Below are 8,846 nucleotides of genomic sequence, written 5' to 3' on the forward strand. Positions count from 1 at the left end.
TTGATCATCAAATCAAATCGTTTTGATCACTTACACATATTTAGTAGATGGGTGTAGCGAAATGCTTGTGTTCCTAGGTCCAACGGTGCAGTAGTATCTAACAATTCAAAACAATACATACATCTAAAAATAAAATAATGGAATTCAGAAATATATAAATATCAGATTGAGCAATGTAGGAGTGGCATTGACTAAAAAACTAGAATAGAATACAGTATATACATATGAGATGAGTAAAGTAGTATGTAAACACTATTAAAGTGACCTGTGTTCCATTATTAAAGAGGCCAGTGATTCCATGTCTATGTATATAGGTCAGTAGCCTCTAAGGTGGGGCGGCAGGGTAGCCTAGTGGTTAGAGCGTTGGACTAGTAACCGGAAGGTTGTGAGTTCAAACCCCCGAGCTGACAAGGTACAAATCTGTCGTTCTGCCCCTGAACAGGCAGTTAACCCACTGTTCCCAGGCCGTCATTGAAAATAAGAATTTGTTCTTAACTGACTTGCCTGGTTAAATAAAGGTAAAAAAAAAAAAAAAAAAAAAAAAAAAAAAAAAAATGCAGGGTTGAGTAACTGGGTGGAGGCCTGCTAGTGATGGCTATTTAACAGTCTGATGGCCTTGAGATAGAAGCTGTTTTCAGTCTCTCTGTGTCAGTTTTGATGCACCTGTTCTGACCTCGCCTTCTGGATGGTAGCGTGGTGAACAGGCAGTGGCTGATGTCCTTGATGATCTTTTTGGCCTTCCTGTGACATCAGGTGCTGTAGGTGTCCTGGAGGGCAGGTAGTTTGACCCCGGTGATGCGTTGGGCAGACCGCACCACCTTCTGGAGAGCCCTGCAGTTGCTGACTGTGCAGTTGCCGTTCCAGGCAGTGATACAGCCCGACAGTGTGGTCTTAATTGTGCATCTGTAAAAGTTTGTCAGGGTCTTACGAGCTAAGCCAAATTTCTTCAGCCTCCTGAGGTTGAAGAGGCTCTGTTGTGCCTTCTTCACCACACTGTCTGTGTGGGTGGACCATTTCAGTTCCATTACACATAAGAGGGAAACTATACCGTTGGAAGTTGTACAACTGAATGCATCTCCCATATTTAACCCAACCCCTCTGAATCAGAGAGGTGCAGGGGGCTGCCATAATCAACATCCACAGCACCTGTGGGTTAACTGCCTTGCTCAGGTGCAGAACAAAAGATGTTCACCTTGTCAGCTCAAGGATTTGATCCAGCATCCTTTCAGTTACTGGCCCAACACCAGTCATTGGACGAAGGTCTCTTGTGTTTTGTTAAGATCTCCGACGGTATTGGAAGCCCAAGGACCTCTTTCATATCAGCGACCCATCATTTGGGGAAAAACAAAAAGGTTAAATTGATACACACGTTTATAGGGTGAAAACACGGAGACCGCCGCTACTAATTAGCTACTTGGCATGCTCCGAACAACTGCGCGTAAACGTAACTCGGGAAGTGGAGCAGAAATGTAGTTTAGTCTGGAGGCACCCGTAGCTGTATAGAGCCCCACAGTGGAGGGGTCAATAATACCCATAAAATCTAGCGGTCAAACAGGGAAATTAGCATTTTTGAAATCTGAGAGTAAATTGTAAATTGGTTATCAAAACATCACGCAAAACGTCACATAAGCCTACACGAAACATAGCCCTTATTTCAAGTGTTTCTAAAACTCTCTAATGGCAGAAATGAATTGTGGAAAATTAGATTGGAACTATTTCCTTATTTGACTGCTAGGTTTTTTGGGTATTATGACTCATACTCTGGTACTCTGTTGATCTGTGCAAAACTGCTACAGTAAATGTATATTTTTGTTTATTTAAAGGATTCCTTCTCTATGATACGTTTTGAAAGCCGTTTTCACAAGCGACGATTATTGATGTTCCCAAACGCTAAAACACAGCGTCGGTAATATAGTTATCATATGAGGCAGTCGTGTGCAAAGCTAATGGCTGAGAACTGTAGGGAGAGGAGGCAGAATGCCGCCTAGAGTTTTTCGAGACCTATGTACAGCCTAACCTATGGACTATGGACACAACTATGTAGAGTTTACACCTATATTAGCTTCGCAGCTCTTATTGCAGAGCTTTGACATAGGGCACTATACAGTTGGAAGTCGGAAGTTTACATACACTTAGGTTGGAGTCATTAAAACAATTTTTTTTCAACCACTCCACAAATTTCTTGTGAACAAACTATAGTTTTGGCCAGTCGGTTAGGACATCTACTTTGTGCATGACACAAGTCATTTTTAGTGTAGGTGTGGATGTATTTCAAGGCCTACCTTCAAACTCAGTGCCTCTTTGCTTGACATCATGGGAAAATCAAAATAAATCAGCCAAGACCTCAGAAAAACAATTGATGACCTCCACAAGTCTGGTTCATCCTTGGGAGCAATTTCCAAACGCCTGAAGGTACCACGTTCATCTTTACAAACAATAGTATGCAAGTATAAACACCATGAGACCACACAGCCGTCATACCGCTCAGGCAGGAGCCGCATTCTGTCTCCCAGAGATGAATGTACCTTGGTGCGAAAAGTGCAAAACAATCCCAGAACAACAGCGAAGGACCTTGTGAAGATGCTGGAGGAAACAGGTACAAAACTATCTATATCCACAGTAAAACGAGTCCTATATCAACAAAACCTGAAAGGTTGCTCAGCAAGGAAGAAGCCACTGCTCCAAAACCTACATTAAAAAGTCAGACTGCGGTTTGCAACTGCACATGGGGACAATGATCGTACTTTTAGGAGAAATGTCCTCTGGTCTGATGAAACAAAAATGGAACTGTTTGGCCATAATGACCATCATTATGTTTGGAGGAAAAAGTGGGAGGCTTGCAAGCTGAAGAACACCATCCCAACGTGAAGCACGGGGGTGGTGCTTTGCTGCAGGAAAAACTGGTGCACTTCACAAAATAGATGGCATCACGAGGGAGGAAAATTATGTGGATATATTTAAGCAACATCTCAAGACATCAGTCAGGAAGTTAAAGCTTGGTCGCAAATGGGTCTTCCAAATGGACAATGACCCCAAGCATTCTTCTAAAGTTGTGGCAAAATGGCTTAAGGACAAGAAAGTCAAGGTATTGGAGTGGCCATCACAAATCCCTGACCTCAATCCCATAGAAAATTTGTGGGCTGAACTGAAACAATGTGTGCGAGCAAGGAGGCCTACAAACCTGACTCAGTTACACCAGCTCTGTCAGTAGGAATGTGCCAAAATTCACCCAACTTATTGTGGGAAGCTTGTGGAAGGGTACCCGAAACGTTTGACTCAAGTGAAACAATTTAAAGGCGATGCTACCAAATACTAATTGAGTGTATGTTAACTTCTGACCCACTGTGAACTTGATGAAAGACATAAAAGATGAAATGAATCATTCTCTCTACTAATTATTCTGACATTTCACATTCTTAAAATAAAGTGGTGATCCTAACTGACCTAAAACAGGGATTTTTTGACTAGGATTAAATGTCAGGAATTGTGAAATACTGAGTTTAAATGCATTTGGCTAAGCTGTATGTAAACTGCCAACTTCAACTGTATATTAGCATTGTGACTCTTACTGCGGGACTCTGAAACCATTGCAATGAACATTAAGCTCACCAGTTAAACATTGTGTATTGCAATGTCCAGCCTACTTCCGTGACATTTTTTCCCATTCCTCCTTGCAAAACAGCTCGAGCTCAGTGAGGTTGGATGGAGAGCATTTGTGAACAGCAGTTTTCAGTTCTTTCCACAGATTCTCGATTGGATTCAGGTCTGGACTTTGACTTGGCCATTCTAACACCTGGATATGTTTATTTTTGAACCATTCCATTGTAGATTTTGCTTTATGTTTTGGATCATTGTCTTGTTGGAAGACAAATCTCCGTCCCAGTCTCAGGTCTTTTGCAGACTCCATCAGGTTTTCTTCCAGAATGGTCCTGTATTTGGCTCCATCCATCTTCCCATCAATTTTAACCATCTTCCCTGTCCCTGCTGAAGAAAAGCAGGCCCAAACCATGATGCTGCCACCACCATGTTTGACAGTGGGGATGGTGTGTTCAGGGTGATGAGCTGTGTTGCTTTTACGCCAAACATAACGTTTTGCATTGTTGCCAAAAAGTTCCATTTTGGTTTCATCTGACCAGAGCACCTTCTTCCACATGTTTGGTGTGTCTCCCAGGTGGCTTGTGGCAAACTTTAAACGACACTTTTTATGGATATCTTTAAGAAATGGCTTTCTTCTTGCCACTCTTCCATAAAGGCCAGATTTGTGCAATATACGACTGATTGTTGTCCTATGGACAGAGTCTCCCACATCAGCTGTAGATCTCTGCAGTTCATCCAGAGTGATCATGGGCCTCTTGGCTGCATCTCTGATCAGTCTTCTCCTTGTATGAGCTGAAAGTTTAGAGGGACGGCCAGGTCTTGGTAGATTTGCAGTGGTCTGATACTCCTTCCATTTCAATATTATCGCTTGCACAGTGCTCCTTGGGATGTTTAAAGCTTGGGAAATCTTTTTGTATCCAAATCCGGCTTTAAACTTCTTCACAACAGTATCTCGGACCTGCCTGGTGTGTTCCTTGTTCTTCATGATGCTCTCTGCGCTTTTAACGGACCTCTGAGACTATCACATTTATACGGAGACTTGATTACACACAGGTGGATTGTATTTATCATCATTAGTCATTTAGGTCAACATTGGATCATTCAGAGATCCTCACTGAACTTCTGGAGAGAGTTTGCTGCACTGAAAGTAAAGGGGCTGAATAATTTTGGGGCTGAATAATAATAAATGTCGTTCCACTTCATGATTGTGTCCCACTTGTTGTTGATTCTTCACAAAAAAAATACAGTTTTATATCTTTATGTTTGAAGCCTGAAATGTGGCAAAGGGTCGCAAAGTTCAAGGGGGCCGAATACTTTCGCAAGGCACTGTATGTTGATGTTGACCGGTGTAGATCGGCCTCTGCGTTGGGTTTTGATCGGCTTACAAGAACAGGTTGGTGTTGATCTTTTATTCTCTGATAAAGAAACAAACAACATCCGTAAATGAAGCGTCGTGCTGCCCCTTGTGCGTCAAACTCCTCCATTCCACATACAGTGGGGGCAAAAAAGGATTTAGTCAGCCACCAATTGTGCAAGTTCTCCCACTTAAAAAGATGAGAGAGGACTGTAATTTTCATCATAGGTACACTTCAACTATGACAGACATTCCAACCTTGTTTTTGCATTATCTAGTCCAGTGATTCCACAATTTGTATCCGTTTGCATCAGTTTCAATGGGGGACTTTTATTTTGAAGGTGAACCACAGATTCTACTATTGCTGCTCAAGCTAATGTCGTTCACAACACACTGGTAGGAATTATCATGGTCCACACAGACCAACACAGTCGTCAAGAAGGCGAGACAAGGCCTCTTCCCCCTCAGGAGGCTGCAAAGATACACCATGGGTCCTCAGATCCTCAAAAAGTTCTACAGCTGCACCATCGAGAGCATCTTGACTGGCTGCATCACCATTTGGTTTAGCAACTGCTTCCGTAAAGTGCTACAGAGGGTAGTGGGTAGGCGCCAGTACATCATTGGGGCCGAGTTCTCTGCAATCCAGGACCTCTATACCAGGCGGTGTCAGAGGAAGGCCTTTAACATTGTCGAAGACGCCAGCCACCCAAGTCATAGACTGTTCTCCCTGCTACAGCAGTGGTAACGATGCTGCAAGTCTGGAACCAGCAGGACTCTGAACAGCTTCTACCCACAAGCCATAATATTGCAAAATAGTTAGTTAAATAGTTAACCAATAGATACCTGGAATATTTGCATTCACCTATTTGCAACTTTTTTGACTCATCACATATGCTGCTGCTACTGTTTATTATCTATCCTGTTGATTGGTCACTTTATCCCTACTTACATCCGCAGCCGATGTGAGTAAGACCTTTAAACAGGTCAACATTCACAAGGCCGCAGGACTAGACGGATTACCAGGACGTGTATTCCGAGCATGCGCTGACCAACTGGCAAGTGTCTTCAGTGACATTTTCAACCTCTCACTGTCTGTCTGTAATACCAACATGTTTCAAGCAGACCACTATAGTGCCTGTGCCCAAGAACACTAAGAGAACCTGCCTAAATGCCTTCCGACCCGTAGAACTCACCTCTGTAGCCATGAAATGCTTTGAAAGGCTGGTCATGGCTCACATCAACACCCTCATCCCAGAAACCCTAGGCCCACTCCAATTTGCATACCGCCCCAACAGATCCACAGATGATGCAATCTCTATTGCACTCCACACTGCCCTTTCCCATCTGGTCAAAAGGAACATCTATGTGAGAATGCTATTCATTGACTACAGCTCAGCGTTCAACACCATAGTGCACTCAAAGCTCATCACTAAGCTAAGAACCCTGGGACTGAACACCTCCCTCTGCAAACTGGATCCTGGACTTCCTGACGGGCGGCCCCCAGGTGGTAAGGGTAGGTAACAACACATCCGCCACGCTGATCCTCAACATGGCGGCCCCTCGGGTGTGCTTGCTCAGTCCCCTAATGTACTCCCTGTTCACTCATGACTGCACGGACAGGCATGACTCCAAAACCATCATTAAGTTTGCTGATGACACAACAGTGGTAGGCCTGATCACCGACAACGATGAGACAGCCTATAGGGAGGAGGTCAGAGACCTGACCGTGTGGTGCAAGGACAACAACCTCTCCCTCAACATGATTAAGACAAATGAGATGATTGGGGACTACAGGAAAAGGAGGACCTAGCACACCCCCATTCTCATCGACGGGGCTGTAGTGGAGCAGGTTGAGAGCTTCAAGTTCCTTGGTGTCCACATCACCAACAAACTAACATGGTCCAAGCACACCAAGGCCGTTGGGAAGAGGGCACAACAAAATCTATTCCCCCTCAGGAGACTGAAAAGATTTTGAGGGTCCTCAGATCCTCAAAAGGTTTTACAGCTGCACCATCGAGAGCATCCTGACGGGTTGCTTCACTTCACTGCCTGGTATGGCAACTGCTAGGCCTCTGACCGCAAGGCACTACAGAGGGTAGTGCATATGGCCCAGTACATCACCGGGACCAAGCTTCCTGCAATCCAGGACCTCTATACCAGGCGGTGTCAGAGAAAGGCCCTAAAAATTGTCAAAGACTCCAGCCACCTGAGTTATAGACTGTTCCCCCTGCTACCGCACGGAAAGTGGTACCGGAGCACCAAGTCTAGGTCCAAGAGGCTTCTAAAACAGCTTCTACCCTTCAAGCCATGAGACTTGGCTACCTAGACTATTTGCAATGCCTCCCCCCCTCCTTCTATACTGCTGCTACTTTCTGTTATATGCATCGTCACTTTAATAACTACCAACATGTACATATTACCTCAGTTACCTCGACACCGGTACCCTGCTATTGTTTTTTTACTGCTGCTCTTTAATTATTTGTTATTCTTATCTCTTACAATTTTTTTTTTCTTCTTAAAACTGCATTGTTGGTTAAGGGTTTGTAAGTAAGCATTTCACTGTAAGGTGAATGTGCATGTGACAAATACAATTTTATTAGATTTTTATGTACATATCTACCTCGTACCACTGCACATCGACTCGGTACTGGTACCCAGTGTGTATAGAAAGCCAAGTTATCATTTACTGATTGTATATTTATTCCTCGTGTTTTTGTCTGTATTTTTCCTCTCTCCTCATGGTTGGGCCTGTAAGTGAGCATTTCACTGGTAGTCTACAAAGTGTTGGATCAAATAAAAGGGTATTTTATTTGATCAGAGGTTGTTTTCTCTGACGTCAATGACACGTGACTACAGAATTAGGAATTAGGATTCTTTATGCGTGACCATCATCCTACAGACAGAGGTCACTCTTTCACCACTCTGCTACACTCTGCTACAATGTATCCATATCATACTGTATGTCAGTAGATGAGGATCTCATCTCGGTACCTAATGGCAGTCAGGCTACCTCTGGCAAGCACATGGAGGGCTGTGCGGCCCCCCAAAGAAATGCCACCCCACACCATGACTGACCCACCGCCAAACCGGTCATGCTGGAGGATGTTGCAGGCAGCAGAACGTTCTCCACGGCGTCTCCAGACTCTGTCACGTCTGTCACATGTGCTCAGTGTGAACCTGCTTTCATCTGTGAAGAGCACAGGGCGCCAGTGGCGAATTTGCCAATCTTGGTGTTCTCTGGCAAATGCCAAACCCCCACCTGTGGATGTCGGGCCCTCATACCACCCTCATGGAGTCTGTTTCTGACCTTTTGAGCAGACACATGCACATTTGTGGCCTGCTGGAGGTCATTTTGTAGGGCTCTGGCAGTGCTCCTCCTGCTCCTCCTTGCACAAAGGCAGAGGTAGCGGTCCTGCTGCTGGGTTGTTGCCCTCCTACGGCCTCCTCCACGTCTCCTGATGTACTGGACTGTCTCCTGGTAGCGCCTCCATGCTCTGGACACTATGCTGACACAGCAAACCTTCTTGCCACAGCTCGCATTGATCATTACATTACCAGCGTCTATGGGCACAAACCCACCGTCGCTGGACCAGACAGGATTGTCAAAAAGTGCTCTTCACTGACGAGTCAGTTTTGTCTCACCAGGGGTGATGGTCGGATTCACATTTATTGTCGAAGGAATGAGCGTTACACCGAGACCTGTACTCTGGAGCGGGATCGATTTGGAGGTGGAGGGTCCGTCATGGTCTGGGGCGGTGTGTCACAGCATCATCGGACTGAGCGTGTTGTCATTGCAGGCAATCTCAACGCTGTGCGTTATAGGGAAGACATCCTCCACCCTCATGAGGTACCCTTCCTGCAGGCTCATCCTGACATGACCCTCCAGCATGACAAT

This window comes from Oncorhynchus mykiss, chromosome 9 (assembly GCF_013265735.2).
Source record: "Oncorhynchus mykiss isolate Arlee chromosome 9, USDA_OmykA_1.1, whole genome shotgun sequence".
Classification (NCBI taxonomy): Eukaryota; Metazoa; Chordata; class Actinopteri; order Salmoniformes; family Salmonidae; genus Oncorhynchus; species Oncorhynchus mykiss.